This window comes from Pinus tabuliformis, chromosome 8, assembly GCF_031772625.1.
Source record: "Pinus tabuliformis cultivar Carrire ecotype Pingquan chromosome 8, CPIR1, whole genome shotgun sequence".
Classification (NCBI taxonomy): Eukaryota; Viridiplantae; Streptophyta; class Pinopsida; order Pinales; family Pinaceae; genus Pinus; species Pinus tabuliformis.
In genome coordinates, this window is record NC_142294.1 from 1,101,167,514 (window position 1) to 1,101,188,392 (window position 20,879).

The following is a 20,879-nucleotide window of genomic DNA, read 5'->3' on the forward strand; positions in this document are numbered from 1 at the left end:
AGTCCCCAGAGCTTGGGAGTCATGCATGCTCTAATGCAAGGAGACAAAAGCGAGAACACTGGAGGAAAGTCTACCTTGGAACCAGAAGATGACTTTAATACAAGGTCAGATAATATCATTGCAAATCAACAAATGCAGGTGCCAAGGTTAGAACAACAAACTATTTCTCTTTCAAAAAGTATCAGTACACAAAGGTATGATCTAAAGCCCGATGTCTATGATGAATCTGATGAACAAAAATTTTTCCATGATGTTTTCAAATGCATTATTCCAGAATCGCATTTTTCTCTTTATCCTGATGTTTTTAGTGATGATAAATTCTCCCCTCTCAATATTAAAGATATCTCAAGAAACACAGGGGATTATTCAAACAAGCCATCATTAGGTTTTCAGGATAATGAGACAGTTATAGAACATCCTTTGGCCATTTTCAAACAAGAACCACTTCACCTTCCTTGTCTGAAAATATATGACGAAGAAGAGAAATCTAGGGAAACCTGTAAAATCATTTACGATAGCTACTTTGACAACGATGAGGTTGTTGAGTTACCCCAGGTAACTCAACTAAGCTCAGATAATGAGAGATATCCTAATTCAGAAATCATATCAGTCAACCCTCATTTCGAAGTAAAAGATCATTTATATGATTTTACTATTCAAGACAATATCCCGATCTATGATTCATACTATGATGAAACCTCCAGGCCTGCTCACAATCATAACTTATCTTCTGATTCACAAGACGGAATTCGAAGTTACTCGAATCCCATAATTCTGGCCAGTCCTTATGAGAAGCAAGATATTACAAGTAAATCCCAATTGTGTTGTAACACTATTTGTACAAATAATCATCCCTTTCTTTCTCACTTGCACCCATTTTGTACAAAATCGGATTCGGTTTTAAATTTTCGGACTTTTGATAGATTTTTATGGCATGTTGAGCATCTTATCAAAGAACATTCGAAAGACATACCACCATTTTGGAAAAATAAGCTGGGTCAAGGAAGTTTAGAACTTTCTCAATTTCAACATCAATCAATGTCAGACTTTCTTAAGAAACTTCTTTGGCATCCAGAACACCATCAACCAAGGAAAGTACCTTTCGAAACTTATTGGCCATTCGGGCCAATTGATGAAGATCTTTCTGAGAATTTCCATCTATCTTACATCGAACCATTTAGTGATTTATATATGCAAAATTTCCTTTTAAACCAGATCGCTAAAAGCTCAGCTTTAACGAACAGTGTGTTACAAGCCATTGAAATTGAAAATTCATATTCACAACCTGGCTTATCATCCTTCCTATTACGAGTTCATCAATCCATAATAGAAGTTCATCCTAATTTTGATGATCCAATAGGTACCTAGTTGGAAGCAAGTTTTCGTGAGAAAGAAATACCAGACAGAATTCCAACTGAGATCATGCATTCTTATCCCACATACAACGTTAATAATCCAAGGAAAATTAGGATCCTAATACTAATGTTTGGAAGTTACAAACGGCTAGGCATAAAAATGAAGAGATGGTTCCATTGGAAGTATCATTTCACCTAGCTAATTTTTGTATATGGCTAGAATAGGAGTAGGAGTAATTTAGTTAGGAGCTTAGGTTTGCTTTTGATAATTGATAGGAAAAATAAGAGAAGGGATTATCCCTATTCTGTACATAACCCTAGAAAATGTCTATCTCTCCTAATAGTTAAATATTTGTCTCCATAATAAGGTTTGCTATGGTTAACAGCATTTGACATTTACTAAGGACACCTTTTCTCTGTCAAAAACATCAAAATTCTGCTTCTATGAACAGCAAATCTTTTGAAAGCTTAATCTTTATTATCACTAGAACTTTAACCCAGATATGATGCTAGTTTCAACTCCAACAAATTTGGAGAAAGCTACCTCGGTAAAGATTTTTTTTTTTATGTCAGTACAATGAAAGGTATCAATAATGAAATAAAGATTCCCTGTAGAAACAACCATTTCCAAATAACTCTATCATTGTCGTCCAGAACTTTCTTAAGGAAAGGAAATTTGACTTCCTCCTTGCTAAAGGAGATCGCAGCATTCAAAGGAACAACCCAAAAAGAAACACTGTATCTCAAAGAATAAGAGGTCTCATCACAAGCTGGCTTATCATGATCACAGATATTATAACTTGCTGACTTTGCCAATACTGTCTACCAAAACAGGGCAATGACTCGAGATTGTTGCAATCAAAAGACAAGGGGTCTCATCACGAGCCAGCTTGTTCAGCAAAAGTGTAAATCAAGTGAATGACTGTGTCATAATTTGGCCACCAAACCAAGACATTGTTCTTTAGAGAATAAAAAAAGGAAAAAGTGTCAAAATGGTTTTTTTTCTCTAAAAAAGTTGTAAATAACCTTAAGCAGGATAAAGGATCATTATTGGATAATGGGTAACCCTGTCGAGGCTATGGACGCCTGCTGGCAACAGAGGATCTACCTGCGACAAAGGAGCATATTTCAAAAGAAAGGGCTGCAACATAGGGGAAATTTTTTTTTTTGGTTTTTTTTTTACAAGACCAAGTAATGGCTGATATAAATGCAAGAACAAAGCTGAGGATGCGAGTAACCAAAATAGAAAAAGGTTGAAACAAAACATCATTGATAGGTTGAAGTATGATATGCTTTATCTTTTTATAATAAAGTTTAAGTTCTCTAAAAAAAAAAAATTCCAGGAGTTTGAAAGCGTCAATAGAAGATCAGAGATAACTGGTTCTCCCAAGTGAATCACCAACTGTTGTGGCCAGCAACACCGCCCCCTAGTTCATTTAAGTGTTGAACATGATAATTAAATGAATGGGGACCCTTAGTTAACTTTTTGAAAAAACAAGAGTTTCCTTCCCCGAAGATAAGGTTACCATCATGGGCTTAGGCAAGTCATTTGAACATTTTAAAACCTAAGTCTATGATAAAGAGAAAATCTTTAAAAGTTGTGTTACGAGAGATAGGAAATACCTCCATTTCTCTTTAAATATCAATATGCACAAAATCCTCATGTTAAGAATGTCATCGCATCGCAACAAGGTAATCCTCATAGAGAAAAACTTAATGATTCACCGATCTGCGATAACGCCGATCGCAAGATCGCATATCGCAGAAATGAACCGACAGGATTTAGCAAACACCAAAGTTCTGCGATCTGCGATGTTGCGATCGCTGCGATATTGCAACCGTGCAATTTGCGATGATGCGATTTGTGATGGGGCGACTTGCAATCGCGCACTATGCGAGCTTACGTAAGCAAATCATAAATCACTTCAGTAACGAATCCTTTGGGCACGCCATTCAAAGAAAAAGCCACTTACCATAATCTGACTTGAAATCATGCGCTTTTAATGATAGTAAATGAATTAGTTGTCAGTTATTAAGTGAATTAAAGACGCGTGCCTTTGTAGAGAGTTACTTCACGTAAGGTGGCATATTTGATATATCTTTTGCATTTAAAACTCTCCCATCACCCTTCTGGATCAGTCATTTCCATTTCACTCGTGATCTGCAGGAACGAAGAGCTAAGACGATTCAAACACAGACGCAGGAAGAAATGGGAAAGAAACACAAAGCTCAAAGCTCCGAAGCAAAGGAAAAGACAAAGGAGATGGCGCCTTTGTATACAGACACAGCCTGCAACAAAGACGCAGGAATATCAACATGGGAAAGCATGTACAGGCTGCTGGAAGAGGAAAATCCCAGAATAATGAAAGTTGTTGCTTCTGTGGGCTCACACCGCTCTTCTGAAGCGTCCTTAGAGGACCTAGCATGTTCATTTCTTCACAGAATAGCGGCAAGACCCAAAATCCTACCATATACGGATATGATCAAGTGGATGTTGCAGACATGAACAACAGACAATTCAAAGTTCAAGGACACGGGCTCATCGGATTGTTTGTTGCGCAAGACTTGAAGCTTATGTATCATCTTCCCGAACCACAAATGACCTATAATGCTGAATTGGTTAAGAAGTTCGCGGCGAAGAACCCAGACCTATTAGATACCACCAAAGATTGGTCTAGGAAAGAAAAGGACAAAAACAGTATGTACAACACTGGTTCCCTCACCTCTCCATATTGTTTTGTTGCGGCCATGCTCTGTAGGTTATTTGGTATGTCGGATATCAACAAGTTTTCGTCTGAATGGCTACCATTAATTGATGCTGCCACAAACACTGATATTGTGGATTGGGCCAAAATTCTCTCTGATAATCTTTACACGGCTGTTATCAATTACCGGTCTAAAAGATCCTTGTCTCAAAGGGTCTATCCTCCTTTTTATCTGTCTACATATGTTATGGATTCTGTTTGTCTTGTGTCTAAATTCCCTACTATGGGTTGGAAATGGACTACTCAAGACCCATTGCCTATCCATGTCTATCATAAGGTGTTATGGGATTCTCAATTTGCCCCTCACTTCTATCAGATTTGCCACGGGCTTATTTTGCCCTTGTATAGAATAATGTATGATAAATACCCCCCGAGGTGCTCTCCCAAGGCACAAATCAACATCATCCCCATCGAAAGATGGTTCGGGGAAGAATGGTTTACTTATGTTAGAGCTTTTGGAAGCACTGTACCTCCACATGTCCTACCTCTATATATCCCTGATAAACTTTTAGCTCGGGAAATTGCTTATCAAACTTGTTCAGAAGGCGGTCTGACCAAAGAACTAAAAGACAAAAAGAAGGCCATATGGCCTCAATTTCCTGTAGCTTGTGGGGCCTTCTCATTGTTCGATGTAGGACATGCTTTCGGCGAAGTGGAGAATGTGACGTGTCTTCAATTATTTAAATTCCCAGCAAGGCCATTCGACCTAAATGATATTGCCCAAGAGTTCACAACGAACGTTAAAATAAGAGTGTTCTCTGGAAAGAAAGATTTGTTTGATGATCTATTTCAGAATAGAAGTTCGCTCCAAGAAATTTTGTGGGAAGCTCGGTCGAGGTTGTCTCCAGATGACCTCCAAAGATTCATGTTATACAGGGAAAGAAGGCTGGCCAGTATTCCGCTAGAGAAGTTGCGACTGCCCGCTAGAGAACCAACTCCGAGCATTAGCCTCAGCGAAAACTCTAGCGCTTCCAGATCTAAATCCAACACCGCACAAGGAACGCCTGAGCATCCTAAAGAGCCTGGATACGACCAAGGAAAAATCGAAGAAACAACTAAGGATACAGCTCAGTCAAGTGTAATGTCTCAGCAACAAGTTATCACCTCCCCGTCAAGAGATGTCCCCCCTCCTGTCATCGAAGCACCGCTCGTCACAACAGAACTGGACAAAGAATGGGAAACCTTCAATGAATTGATCAATCTTGAAGGACAAGCCTCGAAGACACCAATGAGCAATACACAGGTAGTGCAAGAAGTGGTCCCGACCATAGTCAGCAGTATCACAGAAACGGAGCATTTTCCCATCGCTCCACCTTCTGAGCTTCTACTTAATATTGAAGAAATTCCCCCACTGGATGTATTCTACAGTCCCCAACACAAAGCAGTTGTAAGGAGGCAGAGGAAGAAAAGAAAACTAGAAAATACACTGCCACAAGATGCTGAACAGTTGGATGTCTTATGGAAAGATCCCAATAATAACCCAACTGAAAACCTCACTAAGCTATCTCAGATCACAGGAGCATATGCTTCTGCAACTATTGATAAGGCATCAGAAGTTCAGCAGCTATTGAAAGAACAAGAAGACCAGATACAGCTGCTGCAACAACAGTTGCAACAAGCCAACGCTAACACTGAAGCTTCCAAACAGCTCGAGAAGCTGCAGGAAGACTTTCAACAGATGCAGATAGGCTATCAAAGGAGTCTCGATGAAAAAGGAAAACAATTGCAGACTTTACAAGAAATGCATAAAGATGAGCCTAAGTTGACAGAATTTGTTTCAGAAACTATTGGCTTAAATGAGCAACTATTGCAGCAACAGGAGGCGTTGGGACGTAAAATAGCACAGTGGAGTCACTATTACGAGCTAAGCGATAAAATCACCAGTCAGGTGGTAGATTTGCGGAGTGACTATGATCAGAATGACAGAAGGGTGACGGAATATTTAACATGGCAGGATGATGATGCAGGAAGAAGAGCAGGTGCACCCAGGATAAACGAAAACCATAAAGAACTGCTCTTTAAAAGATGGGACGATCAAATCAGGTAGGCGGAGCAAGCAGCGGAGACAGCGGCTACACAGGCAAGCATTCTCATCGACTGTGTAAATGAGAATTTACACAGGGCCAATTTAATCGCAGAGACCACCCCGGGGTATCTACCAAAGAGGTTACAACTGGAAGCAGAATGGAAGCAGAAAGCGCAGGCAAAGGAGAGAGCAATCCACGCATTAGCCAGGTTGAATTGGGAATGTTACTGGACGTACTTAGTCAAGCCGCACAGCCAATGGATGACAGTGAAATGCATCACAAACGCGGCTGAAAAAATAGCACCAGCGCTCATAGATGTTCTTTTCGCAGCACAACTCAGCGCCGAAATCAGTCAATCGACTCTTCTTAAGCCTATGCTGGATACTTGCAACTTTAAGGACCAAGTTCAGAAGTAGCCTTACTTAGAATGTTGTTTTTTCTCTTTAAGTAGATTAGAAAAAGGATGGTCATTTGAAAACCGCATCCTAAATTTTGTAATAATACTATTATTAGAATTAGGAAGTAGTATTTTAACCCTTCTCATGCATTTAGAGAAGGGTCTAGAAATTTGTCAAAAAACTTGTCCTCAGAACATGCACTTCTGCACCCTCAGAGGAGGTTTTGATGAATGGATGGATCGAGATTTATTAATGTTTGCATTTAATGTCTACTACTGATGTTGCACTTTTGTACTCTTAGTAGATGTTAGAACAAGTAGAGATAAATCGTTATTGCTTGAAGCTTATGAGTGGAACCAGTCATAAATGGTACTTTTATCTCTTGACCTGTTTCTGTTCATATTCTTAAAGTGATATGCAATTTTAGTTGTTTATACGTTAATTCATGAATGTGTGGGTTACCATTTGGAACTTCTGTATGGTGGAGTCATTTATTCATGCTTGATATATGAATAACTTATTATGCGATATGCTGTTCACAACTGTTTTGCTTAACTTCTTATGCAGAATGGTTTATCTTAATTTGATTTCTATTCTTATGGTAGCTGAATGATCTTTATTACCAGTTATTGTTTGAAATCTTTTTAGATCGCATAACAGAAGAAATACACCCGGGTTAACGTAGATTAGATGTGTTGTTTCTCATTAGATTACAGTAGCATAGTGTTAGTTTAGGAATGTGATTTATATTAGATTAAAATACTCTTAGATCACCAGCATCCAACTCTACACACACACACACAACCCTTTAGATTGGGAAACTGGTCCCATTATCCCCAGTCGGACCCGCTATACCAAACGGATAAGGAGTTGCCAACCAAGGTCCGGACCGGGTGGGTATCCCCCTTGTTGTCGACCCGATTTTCGGGGCTTCAACAAGTGGAAGGATTGCATGTGCATAAGTGAAACAAATTAAATAAACCTCTTATCCAGAGAAGGTGAAGATAGATCTCCAAGCAATGAAAATCTGAGTAAATGAAGAGTACCAATTCTAGGAATGCTTGTTGGAGTTTGAAGAGAATGATTATATTAAATCTATTATCTATGCATCTTAGCATGTGGATTCCATGGATGACAAGGCCAAGAGGGTTGTGGATTTAATTAAGACATATAAATATTGTGAATATATTAGTATAAAGAAAAGAAGAAGTGGCCCTATTATCACTATAAATTACAAAAATCATGTCATTGACAACATTATAAACATGAAGGAGATTCAACCCATGGGAATGTTGTAAAATATGAAAAATAATTTGAGGTAGTGGCAATCTCAAGGGATGAAAAGTAATGTATCCATGAAGAATTGTGAATATTGAAAGAAAAAACTCAAGATAGACTATAGAGAAAGGAACAACCACAACGGTTGAATACCTTCTAACAATAGAGAATGTTGTAGTAGAAGAGGATGAGAATCCTACATTAGTAGAGAAGGTTGTATAAAGAAATAATATAGATGAAGAGAAAATAACATTGAACATATGAAATTAGAGAACAAAGTTGAAGATGTTATAATTATACATTTTCATATGAACGTAGTGACTTCTCTATACAAGATGAGCATGATATTGTGAAAAAGATACATATGAATGATGGACATCATGATAACTCCATATCCCTCATTGCATCATATGTATAGGAAGAGGATGAAACCATTGGAGTTACAAATTGATGAATACTAAACCAAGGGTCTCCTCATTTTGATGCTCTCGTGGCTTCACTCCAGAATCCTATGGGTTATGGGCCCATGTTTCTTGTTTCTAACTTGTAGCAACAATGATATGGCCACTATAACCCCACATTCTCCCTCAACATTGCCCAAAATATCTTGAACCCCAATGCCGCTCCAACAAAATCAAACACCAAACCTTCATGTTGAACTCTCACTTTTCCTTAGCATTACAAGTTGGGGTTTAATCGCAATCGGGGATCATACTGGCTCGAAGGTTGGCCATTTTCATGAGACACAATAGGCCAACTTCGTGCAAGGCCTGACCAACCATCTAGGTCCCACCTGAGTCGGAGGTCAAGCAAGTCAGAGCTCTTGGCCTCTTATTTTTGCGTTGTGGGCTAGTCATTTAGGTCTCGGCTCCTTGTTCTCTTCGAACCTAACCACCAATGTCCTCTATGTTTCTCCCTTTCACATAGGGATGGTTCATATATCATATTTGAGCTTAATCCTAGCTATGTCTCCCTCTCTCATATCGAAACTTATAATTTACGAAGATTCTCATCTCTCTTTGGCTAAGGCCTATGTGATGAGTAGCTCAAAGAAACATACTCACAGAAAATGGAAAACACGCCAAAGATATGAGAACACATAAAATATTATATATATATATATATATATATATATATATATATATATATATATATATATATATATATATATATATATATATATATATATATATATATAGATATATATATATATATATATATATCTATATATATATATATATATATATATATATATATATATAGATATAGATAAAAGAATATTACAGATATACAACCTCTTTAGGCCTAATGGCCTCTCAACTTGGTCATTTACATCATAGTAGTTTATTCTCTAAAACTCACATGAGGCTTATAAAAAGACAACACAACACAAAACAAACCTCGACCTATCATGAGGGTCTATGTCCCCTACCACCTAGTCACATTCTAGAGGCTTATAATTAATTAAAATTACAATAAAATCAAGGAAATGGTGTCCACTCTCCTGCCTGCCACTTTCCCCTTTTGAAATTGTCTAGAATAAACTTCAGCTGGGGTTGGAGGGTCGATGATCCTCCACCAATCTCCCTTGCTTGAAATTCATTATGATCCCCTGATCGTATGCTTCATTGATGCATCTCGTTCATTTGCAACCTCGTATTCTTTTTTGTATGTATCACTAAGTGAGTTGAAACCATGCTTCACTAACACCTCACTGACTCTCCTCCTCTGTCTCAAACTTTTGGTATCTCAGTTCACCTCCACGGGAACCTTTCGAGCTTCCTCTGCCCACTTGGTTTTTTCACACTTGCTCACTTCTCCTTGACAATTCTACCCACAACTGTAGTTGTGGAATTGTCCTCTTGCAATAAATATTTCCATCTTCTTGCACTCTAATATAAATTGTTGAATACCAAACCAAGGGTCTCCTCATTTTGATCCCTTAGTGGCTCCACTCCATAAGCCTATCGGTTATGGGTTCATGTTTATTATTTCTAATATGTAATAATGGTCTTATGGACATTATAACCCCAAATTATCCCACAACATCACCCAAAATTTCCTGAACCACAATGATGATCTGAGAAAATCAAACATTGAAACTTAATGTCAAACTCTCACTTTACCTTAGCATCATAACTCAGTGTTTAATGGTAATAATGGATTGGATGAGCTTCAAGAACTGCTTCTTTTCACAATATCCGATGGGATGACTTGGTGTAGGGCCCAACCAGTCGACCCAATCCCATTTCATTTGGAGGTTGGGTAGTTTAGAGCTCTTCGCCTCTTATTTTTTCATTGTGCCCTAACCGTCCAGGTCCTGGATATTTCCTTCTGTTTGAACATGACCATCAATGTGCTCTCTATTTTTCCCTTTCACTTAGAGTTTGTTCGTCTAACTTTATTGAACTTAATCCTATATCTACCTCGTTCTCGTAGATGGCATATTATAATTTAAAAATACTCTCATCTCTCTTTGGTTAGGGCATGTGTGACTAGCATCTCAAAGAAACACACTCACAAAGAATGAACAATGCACCACAAATCTTAGAACACACAAGATATTTTATGTATATATAAAAGATGATTACATATATATGACTCTTTTGCACCTAATAGCCTCTCGACCTGGTCCTTTACATCATACTGGCCACTGTTCTAAGCAATCACCTGCATATTATAAAAACACAATAGAATAATACATAAAAAAACATAACCTATCATGAGGGTTTGTGTCCCCTGCCACCTAATCACCGTATAGAGGCTCGTAATTAACTAAAATTACAATAAAATGGAGTAAACAATGTCCTTTCTCCTATATACAAAGTTTCCCTTCAGGAATCATCCGACATAATCAACTTTGGTTGGGGTTGTAGAGTCAATGTTCCTATATCATAAATGTAATAGTCAAATCCATGGAAATGAGAGAAGAGGGTTCATAAGTAATCGATTATTTATCTATTCAGTTATTTGATCACAATAACTATGCATAGATAAATAATAACAATGAGGATGGAAGAGATGAAAAGGAAGGGAAACATGATGGAGTGCCAAGGATACTAAGGAAGGGAAACATGATAGTAGTACCTTGAGTTTTAAATTAACACCATATGCAGAAAATATTTTTTTTTTTTCATGTCAACATAGTTAGAGAGAATTATGAGGATGTCATTAAATGAAAGTTAAAGGAAGAAGGTCTTGCAACCAACATGCAAGAAATCCTAGTGATTTTTACCACTCACTTCACACAATATGAGGGCAATATGAAGGAAACCAGCCTTGCAATTGCATTCATGAACAAACATTTGGGAAATGAGCAAACTAAATGCTTCTTATCCCATGGAACACTAAATAAGAAGAATAATGCTAGAAAATGGTGAAGTGGAGAAATGTCATTGTCTGTATCTAATGCAATGAAAGAGATTAAAATATTAACTTCAAGGACCTAAATGTGTTGAGGGGACATCCAAAAGAAATGGTGTTTGTTAAACTAGTGGTGTGAGAAGAATTGGGCATTGCAAATTCAAGCTCAATAGGAAATATAATGGCATAATGGCTTCTACATAATTGGATATTGACCCATCACACTCCATGATAAATTTATTTTCAATAGACAAGGCCTCCTAGAGTCATGATAAAACCTACAAAAATAAGATACAAAATGAAGAATGGTTTAAGGTGTGAAAATGGAGAGAAGGAATAAAGGAAAATGTTTAACTATTGTAGAACCAAGAACGGTTCACAGTGTGAAAATGGAGAAGGATGGAATAAAGTAAATTTAACAATTGTAGAACCAAGAATGGTTAAAGGTGTTAAAATGGAGAAAGAAGGATTAAAGGAAAAAGTTTAACTATCGCAGGTCAAAATGGCATGCACCTTGAACAAGAAACAACATAGGTTTAGCATCAACCCATAGCCTCAACACAAGGTTGTTATTTTCTCCTTCCTAGGTAATTTGACACAAATGAATTCCTCAAGGTCATTGATCTACCTATAGATTTTATGGCCCCCATCACTATGGAGTTTGGGGGATATAAGGTGATATAAACCATATTTTCTACAAGCATCCTAGTCATCTATTTCCCACCCTTCCCTCGAATAGGGGCACATACCCTCCATCATAGTTTTAGGTGTGATGATATGTGAAGAGGCATGATTTCAATGGTGGTAGATGGGGGAATTGGTGGATGAGAGAACAGGAATAGGGGATTGAGGAGAATGTGGGGATATAAAAAGAAAGGAGAATAGGAGAAAATAGAGAGTTAGAAATAGAGGAAAAAGGTAAGAAGACAACATTCATATTTGATGGGGCTTAAAACAAAGAAAGTGAACACGCATTTTTTTGTTTGTTTTTTTTCTATCGTATAAGAAGAAAAGAGAAAATTGCATACATCTGCATTAGAGAAAATTCGAGTTAAAAAATGGGCCTCAAAACATAAATGTAGAAGAAAAATCAACTTTATTAGAGCCAATAAGATTCCAAATGATGATGTCAACCATGGGGGATGATTCACCATTTTGGAGTAAAAAGGTAAAAAGATAAAAAAATAAATAAAAAAGTTATTTTTTTCAACTCATATTTTCAACTTATCTCCCTATGATTTTACTTGAATTTCAAGTGGGAGAGCTCGTTGGATGCAGAATTTAATTTTTCATCTTAGGAGTGTCCATGTTGCATACTTTCGATGGACCCTACTACACAAAAAGATGTGAAATACATGAAAAACATTATTGCAATCAAGTTTTTCATGTATTTCACATTTTTGTGTAGTAGGTTCCATCAAAAGCCTACAAAATTGGTACACCTTGGATGAAAAATTAAATTTTGCATCCAAATATTACTCCTACTCTGAATTTGGGTAAAATTATAGGCAAATATGTTGAAACTGTGAGTTGAAAAAATAGTTTTTTTTATTTTCCCCTCCAAAACCTTATGAGGTAGATTAATCTTATTTTATTTCCATTGTTATTTTATAACATTCCTTATGAGGCCCATTTTAGACCTCAAAAATTCTCTAATGGAAAACTCCCTTGCAATGGCACAAAAATGTGATGGCTTTTGGTACTCTAGAAATAATATTGTAATCCAAGATGTCTCAAGTTTAATATGTCAACTTAGGGTTTGTACAAAATTAATAGGTGTCACGCAATATATATTCAAGTCACGGTTCTTACTCCTCAATGCATGGTAATCTATCAAAGAAAATGTCCCTTTTGATCAAGTGGAAGGGGTAGTTAGCAATCACTCAACTTGGCTTATGCTTGCAAGAAATGAGATTGTATAAAATAGAGTCATAGGAAACAAAGCATAAGAAATAAAGTTGGAGGAGAGTAAAGTCATAGGAAATGAAGACTATACTACTCTGTAAGGAAATTAATTAAACTAAGATTGCAACGAAATTAAATTCTACTTTACTCTTGTAAGAAAGAAAATCAAATCATGCATAAAGTAGTAAAAAATAAATCTGTAGTATTGTAATGTAACCCTATAGATATGATTGACTTCTTGTTAATATCCCATTGTTCACTAGATCATGTAGAGATTATTATTCAAGGTGTTATTCAAATGAAAATTGTATAAGCATGAGAAATAATTTCAAACTAAACCTATTAAATATCTTATATAGGAAAATGTGTAACTCTATGCAAGAAACTTGCAGTACTACCTGAAACTCCCAAAATTGAACTAGATGTAACAACTTCATAATAATGAACTTAAAACTAATAAGGAAACTTATTTCTAACACATACAACTCATAATAACAACTCAACAACTCGTAAACATCAAATTCCTAAGATCCTTCGAGAAACAATAAAGTGTGCCATTCACTAAACTAGTAATTATAACGGCTAAGTGAGCCATTCACTAAACCAGTAATTGTAACAACAAAAAAGACATGAACATCCTAAGGAATAAACATGGAAATAAGATATATATAACTACAAGAGGGTATCCAAATCCCATGTATGTGGGTCCTCTCAAAAGGGCTCAAGGAATTAGGAAAAATCAACACTAATCGTTTGCCAAATAAAATTATTTCTCCATTAACTCAAAGTCAACATAACATAAGAATGGAATAAAAAGTTGCAAAGTTGTAATCGAAAAACAATATCCTTTCTCCTCACAAAAATTTATCTCTCATCTATCACAAAAATTTATGGAATTAGGAAAAATCAACACTAATCGTTTGCCAAATAAAATTATTTCTCCATTAACTCAAAGTCAACATAACATAAGAATGGAATAAAAAGTTGCAAAGTTGTAATCGAAAAACAATATCCTTTCTCCTCACAAAAATTTATCTCTCATCTATCACAAAAATTTATCTCTCATCTATCTTGATTCCTACTTTTATAAATAATGATGAGGGATTATCCTCCTTAATAGGAAGGTTTCTTTCTCTCCAAAAATCCCTAAAATGATGGCAGCTGGTCTCCTTGGTATTTCCGCTCAACCACATCTCATCCTCAATGGTAATCAATCTTGGATTCAAGCAATCCGATATGTTCATACTCGAAGCCAGGGCAACAAGACCCCTATCCTTATGAAGGGCTACTCGTAGGCTATAGTAGGGAAACCAATATGTTAAGGCTTCCAAACGCCATTATTATTAAATCACTCAAACATCCACTCAACACAAGGAATAACATCTAAATTATCAAGATGCATAAAGGACAATGTCATAAATGCATGTTGTTCAAGGTAGTAGAGGTTGTAAATGTCATAAATGCATGTTGTTCAAAGTAGTAGAAGTTGTAAATAGGCATTTAAGTATACAATTCAACGACCCATAAATAAAATTTGTTGCAATTTTTATGTTTGCTTTGTTTTTAAAATTAGTGATAACAAAGTTGAATGTTACAGTGAGACTGTAGATGACCCTTTAGATATACAATTCAAAGGCCCATCAGTGGAATTTGTTTCTTGTATTTATTTTATTTTTTAAATGAGTGATCACTAGGTTAGATGTTACACTTAAGTTACTTCAATTTTCATTCTTAAGAATTTCTTAAATCCATGAAGTGGCATGTCAGCGTCATCCATTGAATGGACAACTCTAAAAGTTCAATTGACAAAAATTAGTGCAAAATCAAAATCTACAAAGCTCAAAATAATAATCATCTTATACTTTGTGACTATTTATTAACAAGGGGTATTGATATATACGGGAATAAGATTTCAACGTCCATCATGGCTTAAGAAAAGGTCAGTGTTAAGTCACTGTCCCATTCAAACTGAACTTGACATCAAATGAGCGAACTACGCTCAAATGTTGAATGATTGAAGAATGATGAGAGAACGAATTAATAAACTATTTCATCCTAACGTGAGTCGACCAAATTTGATAACCTTGATACTTGTATCTGTGTTGTTCATCGATTTCTTGGATGAGCAACATGCCTTCTTCTCAGATGGCCCTTTTCGTGGGCATAGTATTTTCCTTTGTGTTAGTTTGAATTCTTTTTATAATTTTAAAATTAGAGTGACCGGAGTTCCCTCCATTTATTTCCATTACATTGGTAGTGAGTAATAAGTCCTTTATCAATGTGATTACGCTGGAATTTCTCAAAGTAGAATTTGGAATCTTTGAAGGGTTAACCAAGCATCTAATTCATGGATCAGAATTCTAGGAAGATACCAATTACTTACACTTCATAAAATCATGTATAATGAGTGTTATAACATAATACATGGTATGGAAAGTTATAAACAGAACTAAATGAAAACATTATGTCTACATTTATTGGTGTGCTGTGAAATGGCATTTGAACCTGGGGCAGATGTCATTCCTGCGTTTGGTGTGGCATGTCAAAAAAAATTGGCACTGAGTTATCTTGCAAACACATATTCAATGTTCCACTTCCACGCAAATACCTTAAAAGATAGCGTTATCACTTCCATAATTAAGAATGGTATATATGTTTGAAAGCTATATCTATATACAAAGCATCGTATAATCTGGGCTTTGCCAAATTTTTTTTTGGAAATATCCAAGATTCTCTCTTTTCTTTCCAAGGGAAAGTCAGGCGAGAACATTACTGGTTCCTATTAAATAACGACGATGATCGACAAAATGATGTCATATATGGAAATTCATTTTAATATCAAATCATAAACCAACATTATTATGACAATTCCATTGTCTAAATGGGTTCCCATGTCGTTGAAGAGTATACAACATCGTTGGATACTGCTTCATCTCTGGAACCTTCCAACTCTGTATAGAAAATATGTGTGTTAAACTACAAATTAGTCGAAGTCAAAGCTATTATAATTTTCAAAATCCATCGAAGAAAGTGTGTCCCTCATGTCTCTATTCCTAGGTTCAACTAGAGCATTCTTAGCCCGAACTGATGCCTACCATACCAAGTGGCTATAGGATCTGCATAAACAGTTTATGTGGCCTCCGAGAGTAATTGTGGAAGTGACATGAAGTGTAGTATTTTTGTTAGGGTGAATGGATAAAGGACAACAAAAATGTAAAAGGAAGTGGTAGAACATCTAAATCATCTTGCTCAGGTCACTCTTGATCTTGAGGATATTGTCATTGTCAAAAAATTTGTGAATGGGTATGTTATATGTTTCCCACTGGGATAACTTCATTATTGTCATGTTTTATTGTTGAGTTTTCAGATAATTGTAACATTTTTATGTTTATTGATGAGTTTTCAAACGTGGGTATTTCTTTGTTTAATTACACCTATAAGAATTTTATTATGAGTTTCTTCTTACCCACACTGTAGAGATTCATCATCCTGCACTGTAGAGATTTCCTCTAGGTGTCATCTATCTCTTTTCTACAAATGTAGTCTATCTCCTTTCTATCTTATATGAAAAATATCACATTTCTCCTTTCTGCACACTAGATCAACTACCATACCCAACGTAACTCAAGGATCATTCACATGTTTCTGTTATGCCTAATGCATGAGTTTTAGTTAGAACTTCGCTTGAATCCAACCATTGGTGCAAATGCATGACTGAGATAAGACATACAAGAAGAAAGTCCTTATTTCCCTGTGTGTGCCTGTCATAGAGCATTGTTTCGAGTCTAGAAGCATAAAAAGAAAAGATAGAAGAAGCACCAGAGCTACTATTTGAATCCTATGTCTCTCGTTCTTAAAACATTTGAGGCTATATTTAAAATTTCGTTGGATTGATGCTCAGACTAGGACGAGGTGGGCAAAATTCCTATAGTTATTCGGGAAGTTGGAGGATAAAACACAAAAATGACCAAGCGGAAACAAAGAAACACTTTCCAAAATGTTGGAAAAGTAGTTATGTTTGATGAGAGTAGATTGCAGAGTTGTATTCAGAGAAGGTACATTGACTAGTTTATCCAAGCCTATAATCACTAAAATGTAACAATCCATCTAGAGGTCTATATCTGTGATATTATATGGAGCATATGAAACATTTGTCTCTTCGTCTCTAGGATCACTAAAGGAATAACCTCGGTTTCACGAATCTCTGAATCTGGAGGATATGGAACTGAATAAACAAAATCAAAGGCTACTTACTTTTCTCTGGTTAGGTATTTATATTGAACTCATTGGGATGTTGAATGAAATGATGGTGGGTAAGCTATTGGTCCAACTTCTGCAACATTTATAGCCACAACTCCCATCCAAGTGAGTGAAGGAGGTGTTGTTGCTACCCATTGTTATCTCACAATAGGGGAGTATCTTCTTTGAAGCCAACTCACCACATAAATTCCTTGGCTGCTCTAGAAAAAATTACCTCCATGAGCAATGAAGCCATGGGAATCATTGCACCCTGCCTATGGCAGTTGCCACTGTTGGATGTTGCATTCTTCCCATGCCAATCTCTGTGAAGCAGGTTTAACAGTTCACTAGAGATGCCAGGTGGGCCCCATGCAAGGGAGGCCCTTACGTGAGGTATACATTGCTATTATTGGTTTAACGGTTCACTATAGATGCAAGGTGGGGCCCATTGAAGGGAGGCCCTTACATGAGATCCACATTGCTATTATTGGTTTTGATTTTATTTTTTTTGTGAGATTCAATGATTATATTTTTTCTTTTACAAAGATTAATAGTTTTTTCTATTTCTCTTAGAATTTGTTTGATTGTGAGGACTGCCATAGTCAGAAGTTGAACTTCCATAGGTTTTTACTCAATATTTTTTTTTATTTTGGCAGAGAGCACATGTTTATTTCATTTGTTGTAAAGATCGATTTTTTTCCATGATTTTCTTCGAATGTTTCTAATTGTGATGCCTGCTAAAGGTGAATATTCTTTGTTTTTATTATTTTTCCATGAACTAGTGGTTTATTTTGAGATTTGCATTCTTTTACATTGAAGTTTTAATAGTTTGTCATCAAAGCTTTATATTTTATTGAAATTGATTAGTTATGGAAACCTCTATGATCAACCCATTGTGTTGTTTCTTCATGTCAATCATTTTAATGATGTCATTATTATACATGGTTGGGGATGTTTTTGCTATGTCATCATAGTTGATGATGTGTTAGCTTGCCCCATTGATCTACTCGGTAACAACCCCAAGATTTACCTATAAAAATACTAATTTGGATTCATTGAATGTGAATTTTCATAAAAATGGTAATACATTTTATTTCAACTACTTTTCCAATTGACAGTAGTGCAAAGAGCATGGATTAAAAGTTTCGTTCCATTAGGTTTTAGAAACAAGGGAATGCTTGCATTCTAAGGGATCTCAAAACTTGGGCATTGAAAATAGGTCCATGTATCGAGTACGGTAGAGATGGAGGCAAGGGGTTTGGCATTCATAAAAACAATATTGGTGGTGGAGGAAGAGGAGGTGGGGAGTCATCAGGGTGGGAGGAGAAATAAGAGGACAATAACAATGGGAAAAAGATGGGAGGTGGGATTTTGGGTGTATTTTTATGGGGTTGGATATCAAAAGTAGAAGCATAACCAAAGTTTTAATTCAATGTCCTAATGGAGGAGTTCATATGCATAACTTCATGTTTCCTTGGCGACATGGAATCCAGGCATACCTTTGGTTTGAATGAGATGGACTTTGTCTTTTCCACTCTTTTTGTTGCCTCCATTGTCAATTTATTATTGATGTACTTATTGGCTCCCTCATCAGCGACAATATTAGCACAAACTCTCCCTGGTATTTTTTCAGGCTACCGTACAAGGCACATGTTTGAGAGAATATCCTTTAGTGTCTTGGTAAGACTGGGTACCTTTGTTTATAAGGGAACCCTAATTACATTTGTTGGGTTTGTTGCAGGCTTTATAGGGACTTAATTTCCTAATACACTAATCAGTGTAAGAAATAATATGGATCCCAACTTTGAAACCCCAAATAAACCATCCCCTACATTGTTGAACACATCCACATGGGCTATTCACATGGGCTTAAGTAGCAATCTCAGGTATCAAACTCTAAATGGCATTGAGTTTTTGTTGGCAAAAGGATTTACTCCATTGATGTTTAAGACTTTTGTGGTTGTGCTTTGATGTCTGAATAATGTACTTGGTGGAATGCGTTTTATGGTCTTAGCTAGACTAGCTTGTTCCTAGCAAGGTTATGTTCCATGACCCTCATCGTAAGAAGAAACTGCGGAGTTGTTACTAGATCAGGGAAAATATCTACAATCCTAACATTTTGCTTGAACTAGCTATCTATTATATCATGTTCTCAAAAATGTTTAAATTGTTTGGTTTTAGAAGTATACCTAGTAAAAAAGGTTAAATAGATAGCCTAATATTAAGAGTCCCTTTATGGTGGTAAAGAATAATTTCATGAGAAGAATCTACGTTATTAAACTTCTCTAGTTAGGGGAAGGTTCAAAAGGTTGAGAGTCCAGGAATGAAAAACAATTCATATGCAATATGAAATGGGATAGCAGATGAAGGGTTAGCTTGTTCTAAGACTCTGTTTTCATGTGAGCTGTCACTTCCATTTTTTTATCACTATACTTTGCACATGGTTGAGAGGAACAAAACACGTGGGAAAGATTCCAGATTACCTAATGTCACATGATTATTTTAAGTTGTTTTTTTATGAATTTTTGGGTGGAAATAAATGAATTTTCATTTTATGTCAAAGCAAGATATAAACATTATGGAAAAGATGACATTTCTTCTAATGAAGTAGAATAACTTGATAAATTATGTGATGGTTATGATTGTTTATGAAATGTATTTTTAGAGAAGAGAATTTCTAGTGTATGCTTTCTAAAACCAAGGGTAAGTAATGCTTAACCCCCAAACTGAGTATTAGATTCATTTCCTTCCAATTTTTTGTTCTTGCTAGTTATGGTAGGTACATATTTTATTTAAATTAAATGTGGATCATCAATTTTGATGACAAGCCATGTTCTAAACTTATTGGTCCTTTATATTTTAACAAATGCCTTTCTCAAAAGTAAGAAACCATTGTGAGGGAAACTATTATAGTTGTAAGAAATCTATTATAAATTTTTTGTTGAAGATGAAGGAAATCTTAATGTATCATTCTTGCTAGAGTTTTATTAGAATGCAGTCATTTTAGAAAGGTTATGAAATAATAAAAACTGAAATTATTATTGTTTTTATTTCTTAATAGCAACAACCTCAAAGAAACACAAAATGTTAAGATGCTTCAAAAAACTTTATTTATAATCCTAAGTTTGTGATATGCAGAAGGAAACTCCCCAAAATTTATTATCATGCAAATCATTGTATCTATAAATTTAGGTAAAATACTTCATTTAAAAATAATAATCTAGATAGGAAATTCACTTCTCTAAATGCTATTATGCAATGCTAAAACTTAAAAAATAAAACTCATAAAATACCTTCTTTCAGTTGATAATTGTCATCTCCAAATTATTTATCCACCGTCTCTAGATAATTATTGCAATTTTAAAACTTTAAAAAAATTAAAATCATAATATACCTTCTATCAGTCGATGACTATCATATCCAACTTACTTATCCACTATCTTTAGATAATCATGTGAGGAAAATTATAACTGTAATCTTTGTCAACTTACTGGGGGATTGGAAATGTTTCCATTTTCAAAGAAATTATCAATTCATTTTTGGTACATT

General features: G+C 35.7%; 1 pseudogene; it reads left to right on the plus strand.

The window, feature by feature from the left end:
• LOC149239183 (uncharacterized) overlaps positions 1-19,364 on the plus strand; it is a 46,924-nt pseudogene extending 27,560 nt beyond the window's left edge.
• The last annotated feature ends 1,515 nt before the right edge of the window (positions 19,365-20,879 follow it).